The 20,446-nt window shown below is 48.1% G+C and overlaps 1 protein-coding gene and 1 long non-coding RNA gene across 2 annotated transcripts in view; one reads left to right on the top strand and one right to left on the bottom strand.

Moving 5' to 3' along the window:
• Positions 1 to 20,446, top strand: part of XYLT1 (xylosyltransferase 1) — a 303,984-nt gene that overhangs the window by 112,056 nt on the left and 171,482 nt on the right. The window lies entirely within an intron of this gene.
• On the bottom strand, positions 5,857 to 19,470 carry LOC140598310 (uncharacterized). Its single transcript, XR_012000631.1, has 3 exons — positions 19,322 to 19,470; positions 11,681 to 11,826; positions 5,857 to 9,552 (listed from the first exon to the last, which is right to left on the bottom strand). It is a non-coding gene; the product is annotated as an uncharacterized lncRNA (long non-coding RNA).

The raw sequence follows: 20,446 nt of genomic DNA, 5'->3' as shown, positions 1-20,446 counted from the left end.
TGGGGATGTTCTCCATGGAAACACCAACCTGGGTCTCTGCACGGGATCCTAGAGGCACAGCTGTGCTGCACATTGCAGGGGACTGAACTGGTGTGGTACTTTGAGCAATGTGGGCGGTGATGTTCTGGAACCTGGCAATCAGCCAGCAAAATTTCATAATCCCAAGTTTGGATCAACCTGTTCCTCAGCTCCTTCCAGGGGCTGAATGGATGTGGATGGAGAGTCACAAGAACCTTGGGTAGCCCAGCCGTCTATTAGCTATTCACAGTGATCTGTTAATACGTGAGAGTGTTTTGCATGTGCGGAGATGAACAAATAGTTCATTATGAGCAGATGCTTGATGTCAGATGTAGTTGCTGCCCTCACGGAGCTCACAGGCCGTGTGTGCGTGCACACACATGTGCACCTGTGTGTATTCACATAAGAGTATCTGCATATACATACATAGTTCTGCATAGTGCTGCATTAACAGAGTAGTGGCCGTTTATTGAGCATTCTGTATGTCAGGCAGTGTGTCTAAGATCGCTGCCCTCATTTGATCCCCACAACCACGTTGGCTCATTCAATAGATAGAGCTGGAACACTGACTATGTATGAGGCGCTACGCTTAAGTATTCAAATCTTAAGGTAGAACTTTCTAGAACTTATCCTCCTAGTAACTCTGTCTTGCAAATGAAGTAACCTAAGCTGAATGGTCAGGTGCCTTCCCTGGGGTTATACATCCAGTAAGTGGCCACATGGGACTTGGGCTGGGGCGATTTCTCAGTGGGCACGTCTACAGGTTCACACGTGCCTATGTTTATACAGGTCACATACCCAAAGCCAGGGATGGCTGGTTGTGAGTGGATACTTCACGTCTCTGGCTCCAATACCTACTTTCACAAGTTTCTGTTTGTTTATCAGTAGAGCAGTTCATGATGTCTGTCTCCTCACCTTATAAATATAAGCAGGAGGGTGGGGGAGTGGGGGTGGGCATGGGGCAATGAGAGAATTGTCAAAAAAGGCCGTTCACGAAAAGAACTGTATGGGGGCAGAACCAAGTAAAAAAAAAAAAAACCACATAGGTGAAAAGAATTACTGGGGAAAGAATGTTCTTTTCTGTTTTCTATTTGATGCTCATCATAACCCTGCAAAGTAGGTATTATTCCTCGTATTCTAAAAGAGAGAAACTGAGTCTCAAGAGTAGCAAAAAGGTAGTCATGGTTTGAATCCAGGTCTGGGCCCGTCGGAGCCCATGTTCTTTGTTCTAGACCAGGGATTGGTAAACTATGTCTCATGGGCCAAATTCAGCCAGCTGTCTGTTTTTGTAGGTGGGGTTTTTATTAGGAACACAGCCACACCCATCCATTGCATACTGTCTGTGGCCACTTTGAGCTAGCAGCACAGAGCCAAGCCCCTGAGACAGAGACTGTATGGCCTGCAAAACAAAGTCTTTACTATCTGACCCTTTACTGAAAAAGTGTGCAAATCCTCATTCTGGACTGTAAGGTCCAGTAAGAATGATTTTTTTAAATGGGTGAAAAGAAATGCTACAGAATGGAAGCCTGCACACACATCATTCGTATGCACGTGTACAGCAAAACCCGAGCCATCTAGAGCCTTCTGAGATAAGACAATCCTAGTTTCCCCAAGAGTTAAGTCTTACCAGTGAGGATCTTTCTAAATTCTATCCCCTGTTTCTCTGCCTCCCAAAACAGTATGCTTGAGCGTGTGTTAAGCTTTCCTTGAAGAAATCTCACCCCTATTTCAAGCACTAGGTTTCGGATTCTGCTAAAAGCACTAATGACCCCTGAGGGCAGCAAGAATGCTCTAGCTTTTTCACTCAATGGGCCCAGAATCCTTTTTATCTTTCTGTCTGCCTTTTGATCATTTTTTTTCTGGTCTTATATTTCTTGTGCGCGCCGTTAGTTCTCCTTGCTTTCAACATGCCTGGTGGTGACCATCAGCCGCCTTTGCTTCTCACCTCTAGAAATCATCAAACTCATTACGGTCGTACACAGAGTAAACAGGTTGTGATCAAGAGCTGGGGACACCTGCATATGCGTCCTATCCGCAGCTCTTCTGGAGAGCTGAGCAAGGGAGGTTTCGCCGTGCGCTTCCCTCCTGCAGTCCGAAGGCAGGAAGGTGGACCAAACTGCCCTCTCCGTGATGGCCCTGCTGTCCCAGGGTTCACATTGATAGGAACTGAGGAGAGAGTGAGCTCTGGAGGCAGATGGTGAGCATGGCTGGCTCCTCACACTTTGCAAAATACCAGATCTTATCCTCGGGTTTGAGCTTCAATAGCCAGAGCTGACTGTGAGTTACTTTAATCTTGATCACAGATGTTAGCGGAGGAAAGGTTCACGGAGTTTGGCTCACTGCAGTGGAATTTAAGACTTGGGAAATGCAGACTTGCCTGTGAAATCCAAGCACGACTTTATATTCAGAGACCTGTTTTTAAAATAGAAACTGATTGTAATCAAGTATGAAAAGGCAATTGTCGTTGGTTTTTAATCACTCGGGCCCGAGTATTTTTGTTGACAGGTGTGTTATCTACCTTGTGAGTAATTCTCATTGATGTCTACATGCTCCGTCTGCCAAACACTTCTGAATCCCCTTTTGTTTTGGATGGTGGTGGTGGTTGGTGTTTCACCTTCTGCTCTCCGCAGGGCCACTCCACCGTGGGTGTGTGCCCAGGCAGTCACACGCAGGGCCCCATGCTCAGCAGGGCCCCGTGCTTGGTTGAATGCTCTGTTGTCACTCTCTTGAAATTCTGAAATAATTTTTCCGTAAGCTGCCCTATGTTTCCATTTAGCACTGGGCACTGCAATTTACAGAGCTGACCTTGGCCGTCATAAAATAGGATCACAGAATATCAAGTTTGGAAGGAGCTTACAGAGCAGCCTTCGTTTTAAAGGTGGAGAGACTGGGGCCATGATAAAGGTGGAAGTGACCTGCCCAAGATCACAGGACAATGCGTGGCAGATTCAGATCAGTGGGCTGCTCTGATCTTCAGGTCCCTTATGATCACAGGCTCCTTCTCTTTCACAGAGACAGCGCCTCCCACTCTGTTCATTCTTGCAAGCAATGAGTGAATTTAATGATCTAAGTTAATAATTATGGATTTAAATTTGCCATTAGTCCCCATTTCCCCGACATACACATGCACACAGAGTAAGTAACCACTTTTGTCTACAATATTAAAAAATGGCTATTTATTATAATGGCATTCTTGGTAGTGGTATGAAAATTGGGATAAAACTCTCAAAAATGCTAGTAATTTTCTTGAGTTAAAAATTTGAAAGGTGACTTTTTCGCCCTGCTTACAAAAGTAATATATTTTCTCACAGTTGGAAATTTGGAAAATGATCCAGAGGGAAAAAAATCACCATGCTACAGGGTTGTTTTTTTTTTGTATATTTTTTCCAGTCTTTTCCATGCATGTGCATTTTGTATATAATCAATCTCCATCTATTCATGTGAACCTTTTTATTCCACTTAATATTATATTAGGCTAAGCTATATGAAATAGCTGTTTTTTAATAGATAAAAATGGGTTGAATATTGGCAAATTGATACTGGACAACCAAATTGCAAAAGCATCTCCTTAAATTGTAGCGTACTCTTTGTAAACATCATATTTTTTGTATACAATTCCAACATGTTATGTACAGTAACATAACTTTTATTGGGCCATATAATTCTATTTTACATAATTGCTAACATACTTATTATGACAAATATATATGAATAAGTCATGATAAAACATTTCTTTGCCTTCGTAGATATTCTTTTAAAAGAACTTTTACTGTTCTTTATGTTTAAAAAAATGATTTTTTTTTTTCAAAAAGCTTGATAAGAGATGAAAAACGTAAAGCAATCGTCCTGAGATAGCATCTTTGCAACGTTTCTTCCTGGTCTTTGCTTCCTACAATTACATGCATTTGAAAACCTACATTTTTGGGGTCATCAAACAACTTGAGGTGGACATTAAATGAAACGTTGTAAATCTGATGACATACATTCCCAGTGACTTGGGGGTGGATCTTCTAGAAAAGAGCCCCTTGATCAAAGTGTGGTCCATGGATCAGTGCCAGTCATAAAGTGTTGATCACTGTCGATTCTGAGACCATTCAGAAATTGAGGGGATGGTTTTAGACACTTTTGTAATAATTGGGCTTTGACCCAAGTATGTAAACTTTTTTTTTCTTTGATACTTCCTTTTTTGTATTATTTGATAAAACTACCAGTCTGTGCTGAGGAGGAGTGGGGAAATCCCCACAGCTGGGTGGAGAAGCATTGCCCATAATGGCCACCAGCATACAGGGCTGGGGCACAGGTGGGGAGATGCTCAGGCTCAGATCCTAGGCACGTATGCAGTGCAGGTCTTTTAAAATTCCTATGACCTCCCTCTCTTGCAGTGTTTGTTTTTCTGTCCCTGTTTTCTGCTTTCACTGAGTGTGTCTCGCATTTTCACTTTTCCTCTTCTATGTTCTTTTCCTCTCACCCTTGACCTGTCTTTGGTCTCATTTTCCCCCCATCCCCCTCTCTTGGTAGTGGCAGCAAATCACATCACCTTGCTTGCTGGAATGAATTGGGAAGCATGTCAAGGGGGTCACAGTGTCTCTGTCTAAAGCAAATACATGCTTTTATATCCGGCTGTTGTGACATATCTTCCTGTAGCTTGAGAACGAGGCTGCTTCTTACTTAGTATATGTGGGTTGCATTTTAAATCTGAAGTTGGCTGGCTCAGACTGACTTTACCATGTTGTAAAGCAAAGCATTTTTTAATGTTGGTTCTGCTTGGCACCTTCTCTATCCGTGCCACCTAAGCCTTGGCGTAGAGTCAAGAGGTGCCTTCAGGTCAACCTGGGCATTTAGGGGATCTGAGCGGTTTTTTTTTTGTAGCAGGATTAAACATCCAGTGGCAACAGCTGCACGGTCGTGATGTTCTATTGCTGGTGAGCAGGAGCAAGTGGCATCAAGCTCTGGAGTGATTCCTCCAGCTTCATCAGCCCTAAAGTCCCCTGGGCTACATGCGCAAGTCCAGTGTTGGGAACAAAGGGGGAGGCGATGACGAAATAACTGGCTTTAGTTAAATAATTTGCTGTTTACGGCTTCTCTGTTTATGAATCAGTTAAAAGCCCTTTTAAGTGAAATTGGATAGACTACAAAGTGTTGGTTTCATGTGTTTTATTTGCAGTTTAATCAGCGTGATCCAGCTGCTGGAGTGGGGAGAGTGGAGCGGGATTTTAATTATCCCTGCTTTGCCCGAGTTAGGAATTCCCAATGGTACTGTCTCTCGAAGATGCCAAAAACCGCATTGTTCTTTAATTAGCTGTTGTAATTGTTTTAGTCTAATCTCCGTGATTAGCAGCAGCATTAAATACAGCAGGAAGAAAAGGCCTGTCCTCTACGCACTGCCCCAGTAAACAGAGCCTTTCTCCCTTCTGGAGAGGAATATCATAGAAAATCAATTAGAACTCAACCAGTGTTGATTGGAAAATGATAAAGACCAGCCACCATGAAGAAGAGATGGCTCAGGGAGCTGGTTTATGGCCTCCACTACCAGCTCGCTTGAAGAGCTCTGCAGCTCTGACCTGTCACAGAGGCATTTGGACAGCACCCCCACAGCCTCCCCCGAACTGCTCCATCCCTGTCTGGAGATGGGGATGTGGGCTGGATGTGCACCAGCTGTTGTTTTGGCTTCAGGTCCTCCGCTTCATGCATTCAGCCACAAGCTTTTATTGGGCACCCCTTTTGTGCCAGGCATCATGCCAGGTGCCTAGGGATGCAGTGCTGATCGAAGCAGCCACAATGCCTGTCCTCACCAAGTCTGCAGTCTAAAGGAGGAAACTGATGTCAGTCAGACACTTGTACCAGTGAAGAGTTTATTATAAATTGTGAAATATTATGAAGGTGGAGGGTGGAGCTGAGAGTTTAACAAAGATAACTCATCTGGTCAGAGGGGCAGAGAGGCTGTCCCAGAAAAGTGACTTATAAGCTGAGATCCGATGAATGAGAAGGAGTGAGCTGGACAGAGAGGCCAATTGGAGGGTGTTTAAGGAAGAGGGAACAGCTCGTACAAAGATATTGAGGCAGAGAGGAGTTGGATCCTTCCAGCATTCTCTCAGAAACAGTAGAGTGTGGTAGGAAGGAACCAGATTCTGGATACACCTCTCCAGGTTCAAATTTCATCTCTGCTAATTGATAACTATGTGAAAGTCTTCAAGTGGCTCTACACCACTCTGCCTTGGTGTTCCTAGGATGTAAAATGAGGGTGATGACAATAGTAGTATCTAGTTGACAGAGTTATTGTGGAGGTGAAGTAAGCTAAATGTTAAGCATTCGGACAATTAAGTTTTGTCTGGCACGTGATGAGGCCTAAGAAGTGTGATCTGGGGCAGCCTTGAATTTAGAGTCGGACAAAATGGTCTCAAAATGAGATCAGCTCTGTGCAGGCTTGGTGACCTTGGCCTAGTTACCCAACCTTGCTGTCTCTGCTTACTTAGGCATGAGATGGGGACATTATGCTCTAACCCAGAATTGCCTTGTGGTCAAGAAAATACATCTGCTCTGTGGTGGGCACTCGGAATAGTGGCCATTGTTATTCGTGAAACATCTGTGTGGCACGGGGTTGCAGGTTGATAATCACTAACAACAAGTTCCCTTCACTTCTCTTCTTTCTTCCTATTGTCAGCTGGCCACTGTTGTCCTTCCTGTGCCCACAGAAAGGATAACTCCATAGCAGAGTTTCCCAGCCTCAGCACTGTTGACGTATTGGGCCAGCTCATTCTTTGCCATGGGGGCTGCCCTGTGCATTATAGGATGGTCAGCAGCATCGCTGGCCTCTACTCACTGGATGCCAGTAGCACCTTTCTCCCAAGCTGTGGTCTGCAGAATGTCTCCAGAGACTGCCAAATATCCCCCCAAAATTGCCCCCACTTGATAACAATCCCTGGTCTAAGTCAGTAGTTGGGGCATGATCCAGCTTAGGGTGTTAGAATAAAAATGATAAAGTCTGTTGAAGAGGAGGGTATGTAACAGATAGTTTTGAGGGTTTTCTGAGCATAAGTTTACAGAGGTTCTCAGTTTCTGCTCCATGTTGGAATCGACCTAGAGAGATTGAAAACTAATGCGTGAGCCCCAGCCGGAGAGGTGATGGGATCAGTCTGGGTGTTGCCTGGGTGGCAGGGTGGTAGGAGGCTTCCCCAGTGATGCTGATGGGCCACCCAAGGTACAGAACCGCTGTCCAGGTAAGGCGCCGACAAACCTGTGTGAAAGGTAAGGTACTGAGGCAGACTTCATGTTTATGTGCCACAGAATAATAGGGGCAAGAGTTAATTACTGCAATTAGATTTCATCTACTCATGTACAAGGCATAATTCTGTGTGCTTTCCATATGTTAACTCATTTAACATTGAAAGCAATTCTTTGAGATAGGTACTGTTACCATTAAAACTATTCGAATGGTAGGGAAACAGGCACGGAATGGTTAAGAAGCTTTACCAGATCACACAGCTAACCAGGATCCAGAAATGGAGCTCAGGTCACCCACACCCCATTGCCCTAGGGGATGGAGTGGGGAAACAGCTGGATGTGGGAACAACGTGGTTGAGGTTCCACAGAGTGGGCTGGGTGAATGATGTGCATGGGCTGGCGGGAATGGCAAGCCTTCATCCGCTCATTTGTCAGACCTTTACTGAGCACCTGCTGTGTTCCAGGCATTATGCTGGGTTCTGGAAATACATGGCTGACCAAGGCATAAGTGGCCCCTTTGCTTAGGAGACTTACTGTCTCCTCCTCTGTGGAAGAAATAGGCAGGAAAACCATAAACATCACTTAATATAGAACCACACGTGTCGATTGGTGGTGATAAGAAAATGAAAAAGGAGCTCTATTACATATAATGGGGTGGGCTGTGTTTTCCAGGGCAGCCGGGGAAGGTTGAGAGGTGCAGCAAGAGCCTGTCAGTGAAGGAAGGAGGGCTGTTCCAGGCAGAGGGAATAGCATATGCAAACTCCCCGAGGCTCTGCTGGGTTACAGCAATTGACCCAAAGAAGTCCAGTGTGAGAGGAATTAGCCTATGAAGTTAGGGGGTGGGAAGGGGCCAGATGACACAAGCCACTCTGCCATCTAATGACTAAGGAAACAGTCCCAGAAGTGGGGTGGAGGTCCTTCGTTTTTCCAAGGTTGCACAACTGGAATTCAGATCCAGGCCATGTGGCCCTGACATGAGATGTTCCAGAATGGCCCCTGGTTTATACTTTGTCCTTGAGGCAGCCAGCATGTTCTGACATGGGGTTTGGAAAATGGAAGTAAGACAGGACCCATCCTGTCGTGCTTCTCGGATCTGAGAGGAAGAGAAGACTCAGGCAGGTACCCCACTGTACTTTCAACATGTGCCAGCTGCACAAGTAGATATTCTTCATGTGTTTCTTGATGCAGCATTGAAAGTAGGCCCTTTGCCATAGATGGACAGTCACTATTCCCATTTTAATGGTGTAAAAGCCGAGACCTAGGAAGTGGAGACATCTCTTTGAGGCTCAGCCAGCGAGGGAGGAAGTGCAGAGCCTCAGGAGGAAGCTCCGGCTGCCCACAACACCGTTTATGCTCCCCCCGCCACCCACTGTGCTTTATTGCTTCATCTCCACGTTGTCCAGGGTGCCTAGAAGCGCATCCTTTATACTGGTAGCATCAGCTGATGAGTTCATAGAGTCAGGTGTCCCGGATTACAGTAGCGCTTTAGATCTGTGTAACTTGTGGTGAAATTTCCTGCTCCCCCTAAAAGCCCCAGGTGGCACTGTCTTTGGAAGTCCAGATGACTCAGAGTGTCCTGTGCTGAGCCAGTGTCACCCTGGTGGTTAGAAATCTAGCCTTTGGCGTGACATCAGGCCTTTGACAAAGCCCATGTAGCCCTTTGACTCCTTCTTGGAGTCTTTATTCAGCCTCGACTATGTGCTGGCGTGTCTCCAAGCATTGGGCATATTGGGAGTCTAGGGTCTCCGGAGTCATGGAGCTTAGTGAGAAGAAATAGACTATAGACATCTAAGCAGACATACCAGTAAGAAGACTCCTAGGAAGTGGAAAGGTGCTATGGAGAAGATGAAACCGCGTACAAGATGGGTTGGGGCTCGAAGGGCATAGGTGATATTTGAGCCCAGCTTCAAGTGATGGGAATAAACCAGACAGATGTTCAAGGATGTGAGGGAAAGCACTCCAGGCAGAGGAGTAGCGTGTACAAATGTCCTGAGGCAGGAACGAGCTTACAGAGGTGGCCAATCTCCAGATCCCAGAGGGCCTTGTAAGGCTATGAAAAGGAACTTGGATTTTATTCTTACTACAAAAAAAACACATGAGAACACATGTGTGTAAATATCCATACAGGGTTCAGCACATATTCTGGGTCCCTAATTATTAGCTCTTGATGTCATTATTTATTTACAGTTACTTTTTATTTGGGCATCCATTCCTCAGGCCCCTGCTGTATGTTGCCTTTCCCCTCCAGTTGTAAATGACCCAAGGAGAAGTCACAGCTCCAAGAACCATGAAGAAGCATCACCAGGCAAACACCTAGAAAGCAAATCATATCACAATTCACTGCTGCCAACAATGAGAACCTCAGTAAGTCGACCTGAAGTTTACAAGTCCATTCTTTCAGATAGCAGTTTCTGCTGAAAATTAGCTCCACTCGAGATCCTTCCACTGTCCAGCCACATGGGGGTAAAATGAGGGCTCAGAAGAAGGGACCCTGACTCAGAAATCTGCACGCAGTGGAGAGACAGGGTATCTGCCCTCCCCCCCGCCCCATCCCTGCTCCAGCTGTCATTCAAAACTCAGTAAATACCTACTGCCAATAACCTCCAGTCCCCCAGGCCCAGATGACATGTGTAAATATATCTTCTCCATGTGGTACCCAAAGACTGAGTCAATAAGCTTAATTTCCTGTGGATTCCACTGTTTGGTTGGCACAGCCTAGAAAATTGATCGGATAAACGCTGCGTACTTTGGGGAGAATAGTTTGTGTTGCAAGCAGTGGAACATGGCGGTGGTGAGGCCCTCCACCAGGCCAGGTGGCATCCTAGCGCATCCCTCTTGGCTCTTGCTGTTGAGACCTGACTCCGACTGCCACTTCCTGACCCTCTTCAGATCATCATCACATTCCTGTTGGCTCCGTGGCAAGGCACAGAGATCCTGGTTGAATCTAATGATAGGAGTCTTGCAGAGGAAGGTCAGAGGAAGATCTGATGTGAATCCAGAGCAGTGGGGTCAGGGGTACTGGCCTTGGAGACAGATGTGGGATCCATCAGCAGCTTGCCTAACCTCTCTGAGCTTCCATTTTTAACCTAGCCTTTCCCTGTCTACTTCAGAGGGTCCACTGAGTCACCAGAATTTATTGAGTACCTGTTATGTGTCAGGCCCTGGGCTATCACAGTGCAGGAAGAGATGAGATGGAAGGCGCATCTTTGTCTCCATGGAATCCTGGACCCTCCCGGTGGAGAGATGGGCCCAGATCATCCAACCAAGAAGCCAACCAGACCACAATAATGGTCGGCTGTGATTGGCTGCTAGGAAAGAAGCAGGAGAGTCTGGAATTGAGGGAGGTCGTATATGTAATAGGAGCCGGGGAAAGAGCTCACCAGGGGCCATGTTTAAGGGGACATGTATGGGACAAAGGTGAGGGAAGAACAGGGTATGCAGATACCTCATGCGACAAGAAACGGGGCTGAGACCATGGTAGTTGGAGGCAGCAGGTGGAGTTTGAGCCGAACAGAGACGAGGGTCCAGAGGATGTGCAGCCTTGTAGGTGCTGGAGAGTAGGCTGTGTTTTATTCTGAGGGCTCACCTATCTCTTGGGTGGCATTTTGCTCTCCCTTCCAGATCTGCCTCTCTACTTCTCCCTTTGCCCCCAGCAGGCTATTCTCCATCAGATGAGGTCTTGCCTCTGCTCAAAGTGGCTCCACATGCCACATGGAGTATAAACCAAAGGCCCAAGCTTGGCCTGGCTGCCATTCACCTCTGGACCTCATTACCTCCTGCCTCCCCCTCACCCACACCTGCCAGGCTCATTGTCCTGGGACCTAGCTTTTCTTTTCTTTTTTTGTGCCTAAGCTTCTGAGCGTCCAATTATGAGCTACAGAATATATCGCATCCCTTTCTGCTTTGGCCACCAGGAAGCTCAGAGTCTTCTCCGAGGTCAATTGGAATCATTCTGTTAGCTGTGGTTTGCAAAGTTTCCCCTCCTTCACCGTGATTATTGATTCTCTATCTCTAGTTATAGTAGTTTTCTGGCTTCTGTGTCTTATTGCAGGCTTTCCTTTTATGGAATGGGAGGGTATAAATTGTGATTTGGTTTCATGTGTTGCCCTCTGTTAGTTGTGTGCCCATCTCCCCTCCTGGTATGGCTTCTTTGGGAGAGCAGACGTATCAGTGTCATTCGAAGAGGAGCAACTGGTGGGCATGAGGGGGACACTTCTGACAGTCTGAGGGGAACTGGCAACACATATTCTGGTATCGAAAATCTAGTGCTTTCTAGGGGGCTCTAGAGGTACTCTAGACTGTACCCCTAGACTGACTGTATACTTTGCCACCTCCTCTGTGGCGCCCAAGGGAGCTAGTTACAGGGTGAGGAATTGTCCTGGGAGACCTCTCTCCAGAGAGTAGGGAGCTGTGCAGACACACCGGGGCCACAGTTGATTACCTGCAGGCCAGTCACTCAATAGCTTTTCCCCCACGGTCTCCTGATCCAAAGATCAAAGAAGTCCCAGAGCTCCTGAGTTGATCCTGCACAAGGGTTGACTTCAGAAGTCAAACTAGCCACTAGGGAGTCAGCCGGTTTGGTTTGACCTGCAGAATGTTTTGGAAAAACAAAAAAAACAGTTGGGTTTCAACATTCTCCCAGCCTTCCCAGAGTGGATTGACTTACAATTAATGACCGTGACCCATTGGTGTGGCCTGTCCAATGCTACATTTTGAATCTCTGGACAAAATACAAATAAAAGACCTCCCTTAACTCTGCGCCCTCAATCCCACTCTCTCCCATACAGAGTTCTGTAGGTTAATAGTTTGGGGTGGATCCTTCTAGCCAAACCCTCACTTTCCAGTGCAGGGAGCTGAGATTTGTAGAGGGCCAGAGATGAGGCTACTTATCAGGCCGTGACAGTTGTTCCACATCTAAGCAAAATCATTCCCAGGGCTATAATATGGGTCGTTTCTTTTTTTTTTTAACCTTTTTTTCCCCTATGGTTTGATTTTTTTTTTCCCCCTAATGAAAGGAAGCCTTTTTGCCTAGCTACACAAACAGCATTAAAGCAACATTAACAGAGTGCCACGCTGAAGAAGAAAAGAATTCACCCACAGTCCCACCGATCTGGCCACAAATCAAGCGGTGTGCGTGGGTCTGAGCAGTCCCTGTCCACGTGCATAGATCATCTGTACGTGTTTGTAAGCACAGAGAACATTCCCTTCTAAGAAGCCCAGCGAGCCATTAAAGTCAGCAGCCAAAGGAGGCCTTGTCTGGTAGTCGCTGGCCACTGAGGCGGCGGCTGGAGGCCCTGTTGGTGAGAGGGGGCTTGTTTGGTGGTGTAAGGGCCTCGCTGTGTGCCTTCTCTCTCCGCTCCCGCCCAGCCCAGCCGCCAGGGGCTGAGAGCTTGGCCGAGGGGAAGGCTAAGCCGCCCAGCCTCCTTCCTGCCCTCACAAACAGGCCTCTGTGGGGTTGCCAGGCGCCAGGGCAGGGGCCGGGATGTAGAACAGCAGATTTCTCTCTGGTCCCGATGTTGGCAGACAGCCCAGGCCAGCCCTGTGAACATCACCCGACCAGGTACCTGGGGGGCAGACCCAGCAGACAGGGGTGCCTTTGAGCCAGGAATAAGGCTTCCTTCCCTGCGGGCCAACAGCACAGGGCATCTGTGGCCACCCTTGCCTCCCCCAGCTTCTCCTCTCGGCCCTGGCCAGGGGGGCTTCTTCCCGGAGGCCTTGGGGATGGGCCTCCTTTTGGAGGCGTGGGTCCCCCTGGGAATATCCTTGATCCATGAGTTTGCACAAATACTGGAACACTTGCCAGAGAAGCAGTAATGAGGAGGGGCTCTGAGCTGGAGTGCTAGAACTCAGTGTCTTTCCCCGCCATCCTCTAGGCAAGTTGACTTCTCCATAGGCTTTAGTTTTCTCATCCGCAAAATGGGATAACAAGAGAGGGGTAGTGAGAACTGAGCAGTAACACACACACACACACACACACACACACACACACACGCATGCATGCGTGCCTAGACCATGTAAAAACCAGTCTGTGGTTCTAGTTAATCGTGTTCTACCCACGTTAATTGTGTGGCTTTAATATTGTGCCGCAGTTAAGTAAGACGCCGCCACTGGGGGAAGCCAGGCGAAGGAACACGGAACTCTCTTGCCAACTTCCTGTGAGTCTAGAATTATTTCTTTAAAGCAGTTGCAAAAGGGAGAAAAGTGGGTGAATGTACGTGAGACCCTAGGACAAGGCTTGATGCAGGGTGAGCACCGCAGGAGTAGGAGCTCTGATGGGGGAACCCTGGGGATACTCCTTCCTTGCAGTGCTGGGCCAGGTTAAGAGGAAGCAGAGCTGCTGTGACCTCCAGGCTCCTGCCCCCTCCCCCTCCCCCTCCCCTTTCCTGGCCTCCCCACTCCCCACCCCTGCCCCTGCCTTCTTCCCCTGCCTTGCCTGACTTACAGGCCCACGTGACAAAGGACATCCCCTAGCCATGCCTTGCTTCATGCTTCCCAGGTTGTTCATGTGATGCCACCTGTCCAAAATGCCCCTCAAACCTGCTGTCTGGCAAGCTCTTATTTTTTCGATTCACACTCACTTCTTTAACTTTTTTTTTTAAGATTTATTTATTTGAGAGAGAGAAAGAAAGTGCAGAGCAGAGGGAGAGGAAGGAGAAGAGAAGCAGACTCCCTGCTAAGCATGGCGCCCAATGTGGGGCTCGGTCCCAGGACCCTGAGATCATGACCCGAGCCAAAACCAAGACTCGGTTGCTTAACCAACTGAGCCACCCAGGTGCCCCCCTGCTTCTCTGGGAGTGCCTTTCTGGGCCTCTCTGAGCTCTGCCTCCACCTCCATAAAGCAATAGTTCTCTCAAAACTTGATCTGGGACCCACAGCATCACCTGTACCTGAGAGAGACGTAGGCTTTCCTGCCACATTGCAAACCTTGAATCAGGAACTGGGCGAGGGGTAGGTGGGGTCTAGAGGTGTGCAGTTTGGCAGACCATCCAGGGGGTTCTGACCAGCTGTTTCTAGCCCAGCACACCTCACGCTTACACACATCACCTGGGCTCACGCTCACATGCAGATTGTGACTCAGCCCATCTGGAGTGAGGGCCTGGGCCTCTGCATTTCCAGCCAGCCCCCCAGATGGTGCTGATACTGCTGGGCTCCTCGAGACCAGGGTCCACATCTCCTGCCCACTGCCCCAGGCAGTAGGAGCTTGGTGGTTTGTTGTTGTCACGACAGTGGGTGGGTTTGTTGGGGCTGATGATCCTGGAAGGGAGGGCAGAGAGGACCCATCTTCCTCTAGCTAGGGCTGGAATAGAGAAGCTTGCAAGGGAGAAAGAGGCAGCCCACCTGTTCCCCCCCCCCCCCCCCAGGTATCTACAGGTGGAGCCATGGGACATGACCCCTGAAAGGGACACTCTATCTAAATTTCGAGTTAGCTCCTCTTTTCCTTCCCCCCCGCCCTGCCGCATTCACATGTTCATTTATTCTACAAATGTTTGTTGAACTGGGTAGGGACAAAGACACATGAGTGGACAAAACAGGTGCCCTGCTCTCAGGCAGCTCCATCATCTGGTGGAGACAGAGGCCAGTCACCGAGACAGACTCAGTGCAGTGGGATGAATGCCCCAGTGTTCTGAGACTGTTGTGCAGTGGACGTGGCCGGGGAAGGCCAGCAGAATCTCGCTAGGCAAGTGACAGTTAAGCTGAGAGGAAGGGAGTGTAGCCTGGGTAAGGATTATTTTAGGAAGTGGAAGCAGCATGTGCAAAGGTCCTGCTCCGAGTGGGAAACTGGTAATGACTGGAAAGAATTCTAAAGAAGCAAGACAGAGTGGAGAGGGGGCCAGTGGAGGGCAGGCAGCAGCCAGGACTTGCAGGCTGCAATACGATTTCCATCTTTGTACCAAGAAAAATAGAAATGTGAGGATTTTAAGCAAAGGGGTAGCATCTGATCGACCTTTTCAAAGGATCACTCTGGCCGATAGGGGATAAAAGGGAGGCATGAGTGGGCAAGGTGAGCATGGGGTGGGGATTGGTCCAGAGTCTGCTCCTCATGTTTGGCTGCAGGGAACAGTGAAGCTGCAGGAAGACCAAGGACATGGCCAAGGTGGGAGCTGGGATATGAGGAAGAGGGGAAGTGTCCAGTGAGGCTACTCCCTTATAGCTTATTCTGAAAGGCCCGTCCTGGAAGTTTCAATCTGGTTGTGGTCCCACCCCCACCCCCGCCTTGGAGCCCAGCTGCTTTTGAACTCACTGACTTCTCTCCCCCCACCCACCACCACCACGTGTGTTCCCAGCAGCCCCTTCACCTGTGCACCCTGTAACCTGTGCTTTTTCCTTTCTCCCGACATCACCCCCTCGCCATCTGCCTGAAGGTTGTGCTCTGACGCTGGAGATGCATGGGTTTTTCCACCTCTCGGCCTCCGACTACCAACACAAAGCAACTACACACCTCTTAATCTTCTTGACTACAATGGCTCATCCCCACAATAGAAACATTAAACTATTTGGGACTAGAAGTACTTCCAGAGAATCCCTTTGAAGGGGGAGGGATGAGAGGCAGGTTGAGTGATGTGGGTATTGACTGCAGTATCCACATAAAACTCTTAGGACTGGAAAAATGGATTCTCAGAAGAGTTGCCCTCTTAAGGCAGAGCACAGACAGTACACTTGAGTAAGAGTGTCTGTTTCAGAGAAACTGAGCTGGTGTCTGCCTGTGGAACAAGCCTCTTTCCCCTTGTTCGTCATGAGTGAGAGCCAGTTGGGGCAGCCAAGGCAAGCCATCCTGCAGGTCAGCAGCTTCATCCTCTCACTCCCCCATCCCTGCCTCCTTCCAGCATATTTGTTGAGTAAGAGACCAACTATGTGTCAGACATTTTTAGACCAGTAGTTCTCAACCAGAGATAGTTGTACCCCCCACCCCACCCAGGGGTGCCCAGTGTGTTCCCCAGGGAACACCTGCCAAAGGCCAGAGACATATTTGGTTGTCACAACCTGGATAGGGAGGGAGGGATGCTACCCACAGTGGGTAGGGGCCAGGGATGCTACTAATAGTATATGGTGCGTGCAGTAGCTCCCACAGCAAAGAATTGTCAGGCCCCTGTGTCTATAATGCTGAGGTTGAGAAATTCTGGTGTAGATACTTCTACTTCTCTGACCTGCCTGCTCTCCATCGAGCAGATACATTTTGAGCACTCTGCATGCTAAGCTCCATGCTGGACATTTACTTTCCCATGAGCCTTCGTTGGTTCTTCTCACTCTCATTTGTGTTCATGTTTTGATCCTTTGCCTTCACCAACCAAGATTTACTCCATATCCTCTATGTTGCTAGGCTTCATGTTTTATTTACCCTCACAACGATTGGAAGAGATACTATTTTCCCTACAGAAGATAATGTGTCCTATTTGTTGAACATCTACTGAGTGTCCGGTACTGGGAAGGGTGTACTGATTTCTAATCCTCATGGCAAATCTGGCTTAAATCAGGTTCTGTAATTCCACTGATCTCAACATTGAAGCTGATGCTTGGCTAAGAGAAGGATCTCGTTCAAATTCACATGCCTCGGAAGTAGGAAAGAAGGTAGGGATTGGGATGAGGTCTTGGGTAGGTGAGCAAGAGTGTGGGCCAGTGTCTCAGAACTGAACTCACCATGTGAAGACGCAGAGAGTTCTCTGCACTTTGTCGATTTGGGCACTTACTGACACTTTGATCTAGAATGTTTTTGTTGGGGGTGGGGATGCTGCCCTATGCACTGTAGCATGTCTAGCAGCATCCTGGGCTTCTGTATACTACATGCCAATAGCAACCCATCCCCCTTACCCTCCCCCAGTGTGACAGCCAAAAATGTCTCTAGAAATTTCCAAATGTCTCTCCAGGGAGAGGACAAAATGTACCCCCTCCCAAAAATTGAGAACCACTGCCCTAAGCAGCCTCCCTTAGAGAAGAGCAAAGCACAGCTCAGAGGGGAGGAGTTGGTTGCCGAAACGTCAGCACCTAAAACTGGTATCAGGCCTCTGGGTCTCCCAGCCAGGGAAGCCCTCAGAGTGTTGGCTGCCATATGGGGAGATAATGGGGTCTTAGATGTGTCCAGAGCCATGGCCATCCTTTTCAAGCCCCCATGCCCCTCTGCCCTGTAACAGAGCCTTGGAGCTATCCCACTTTGCCAGCTCATTAAGGATGCTTAAGAAATGCCAACCCACTGGCTGATGGATGCAGTGAGGCAGTGTCACATCACCTGCTCATTGGGGGTCACCAGGAGGGGAAACTGAGGTGCAGCTTTTGAACATCCAGTGCCAAGCCTTCCCTCTGAGTCCTCTTAAACCTCTTTATATTAGAGACTTTCAGGCCTCACTCCTTCTTGCAGATCCCAGCAGAGCAAGGCTGAGCACACTTAACCCTTCCCTGTTCACTCTTTGGAGGAGGCCGTGCTGACCCCTACTGGGCTTGCTCTCTGGGAGCAATTGCCCAATTGAATTCCATTTGCAGACTCTGCCTCCTAGGGCGAAGGAAGGCCCCTGGTCATGGAAGCGGTCCAAGACCAGATCAATCCCTCCTTTTATTCAGGGCAGAGTTACAAATGGGCCGGAGTCATTGGAAAGATTTTCCACCTCACTGTGCAGAGAAGCCCTTATGAAAGATGTATTGATGAATCCCCTTGTACCAGGATGTTACTGGCCTTGGAAAGGCAGGAAATAAGTATCTGCTGGCTCTCTTTCTGCCACAAAGACCGTCTTTCAGGTCAGATTTCCTCTGTGCCCAAGCACATTCGATTTAAATCATTTTGCTGCAAAATATAAATAAAATCAAGATGACTCCATAATGAAAAAGAGCAATACCTCGATGGTGTAGTTTTGACTTCCAGAAAATAGAGCATTAAAACTACAGGCTCACATAACAATGGATTCCCAGACCCCAGGCCCTGGCCCGCTTATTTCAGGCAGGACAAGCGAATGAATAACTGTCAAGAAGGGGGAACTCTGGTTCAAAGCTCAGCTCTGACTCACTCCAGCTGCATGACCTTGGGTCAGTCATGTTGCCTCTTTGAACTCAACCCCTTCCTCTGCATAATGAGGGGGGCCGGAATGCATGCCTCTAATACTGTTTTAGCTTCCTAAATATAAGAACTTTCAAAAGACTTGGAAACTCAAACTTGCCTAAAGGATGCGTTTTAGAGGTTAGGGACCAATGTTCTCTCTTTCCAAAGGACCCTTATCTTCATGAATGGGTTTGGGGATGGTATAAGATAAATGTTTGTATCTCCCCAAATCCATATATTTCTGAAGCCCAAACCTTCAATGTGACGGTACTAGGAGGTGGGTCTTTGGTGAAGAATTAGGGTTAGATGAAGTAATGAGGTTGGGGCCCCATGATGGGATTAGGACCCTTATAAGTAAAGGAAGAAAGACCAGAGCCCTCCTTCTCTCTCTACCATGTGAGCACACAGCAGGAAGGTAGCTGGCTACAAGCCAGGAAAAGCGCTCTCACCAGGACTGGATCAAACTGGTGCCCTGATCTAAGACTCCCCACCTCCAGACCTGTGAGCAGTAAATATCTGCTATTTAAGCTCCCTGGTCTCAGGCATATTTTCTATAGTGGCCCAAACTAAGATAGTTGTGAGCTTTCAAAGCTGTATACAAAAAGGACTTTTTAAAATTCCTGGGGTTTTTTTTTTTAAGATTTATTTATTTATTCATGAAAGACAGACTGAGAGGCAGGCAGAGACCTAGGCAGAGGGAGAAGCAGGCTCTATGCAGGGAGCCTGATGCACAGGAGTCGATCCCAGATCCCGGGATCATGACCTAAGCCGAAGGCAGGCACCCAACCACTGAGCCACCCAGGTGCCCCTAAAAATTCCTGTTTGTATCCAGTTTTTCAGAAGTCTGTCTACTGTATAAAGTGAAACACACGTGCAGAGAAATTGCATCTTACCTCGAGTTCAGGTTTGAAAGTTCGTGTGTAAGCTGCAAAAATCCTGTTTAGTCTGAAATTTTGCTCTCTAGTATTCTCTCTCTCTCCTCTCTCCTCCCTAACCCCCTCTCTCATGCTGTCACTTTTTCCCTCCCTAAATTTGAGTACAAAAATGATGTCCACTTGCCTTAGTCCTGCTCTGGCTGCCGTGACAATACTATAGACCGGGTACTATAGACAGCAAACATTGATTGCTCAGAGTTCTGAAGTCTGGCGCCGGCATGGTCCTCCTTCCTCCCGTTTTCTGATGGCCAACCTCTTGTGGTGTCCTCACGTGGCAGAAAGAAGGCACCGGTGCTGGCTGACTCTGTTCATGACAGATCCACCCTCATGACGTGGTCAACCTCCCCAAACCCCACCTTCCAACATCATCACATTGAGAGTTTGGATTTTAACATGAATTCTGGGGAGACACAAACATTGGGTCTACAACACCCTGCATCTAATTGCGTAATAGACACATGCACTTGGTGACTTACCCTGAAAATGATCCCACTTGGAAAAAGCGAGAGTAAAAAGCTTCCAGCTGTCCCCGGTGTCCTTTAGTGAGTCACGGGCTCTCTGGGTTGATTTTGCAGTTTGTTTCCCCATGACTGGCGTGCTTGTCTCCGTGTGTGTCAAGGAGGGGGACATAACCGCAGTTGTCAGCTGGAGAGGGCACCCTATCCCCCACAGCTAGGCTCAGCCTAAAGCCAGAGGAGTGATGGATAAGTCACAGCCCAGTTGGAAGAAATGAGTGAGCACCCCCACCCGGCTCCCCGTGGCTGCCCGCTTGCCCAGGGGAAGGGGGTCAGCACGTAAGGCTGTTTCTCACATGTGCGGACTTGAGACCTGGCTCTTTGCATCTGGAAATAAAAGTGGGGAAATATGTGGGGTCTTAACAGTAATGAATGCTTGCTAGGGTAGAAGTTCGTATGTTGAGCAGCGTTAAGAAAGAAGGTATTCTGTACTATAAATGAAAGTTCTGGATCACTACAGCTGACCGTTAAAGTGCCTCCTCCTACAATTTAGTTAACTTGCCTTCATGAGATGTGTTCGGTCTTCTGTGCTTTGGAAAACAGGATCTGAGGAACAAAATGCTCTCAACAGCAGCATCACTGTTACCTGTGATTGCTACGCTGTGCTGTGATTTGTGATGCCTGAAGGGGATGGGAAGGTGTACCGATCTCCTATCCTGTGCCCTTCCCCTCCTCTCCCTCATACACACTGGGACCAGAGGCTAATCTCCCCTCCTGTCTAATCTGCTGTCTGC

This window comes from Vulpes vulpes, chromosome 3 (genome assembly GCF_048418805.1).
Source record: "Vulpes vulpes isolate BD-2025 chromosome 3, VulVul3, whole genome shotgun sequence".
Taxonomy (NCBI): Eukaryota; Metazoa; Chordata; class Mammalia; order Carnivora; family Canidae; genus Vulpes; species Vulpes vulpes.
The sequence above is the reverse complement of the archived record's forward strand: the minus strand, read 5'-3'. Positions and strand labels throughout refer to the sequence as shown.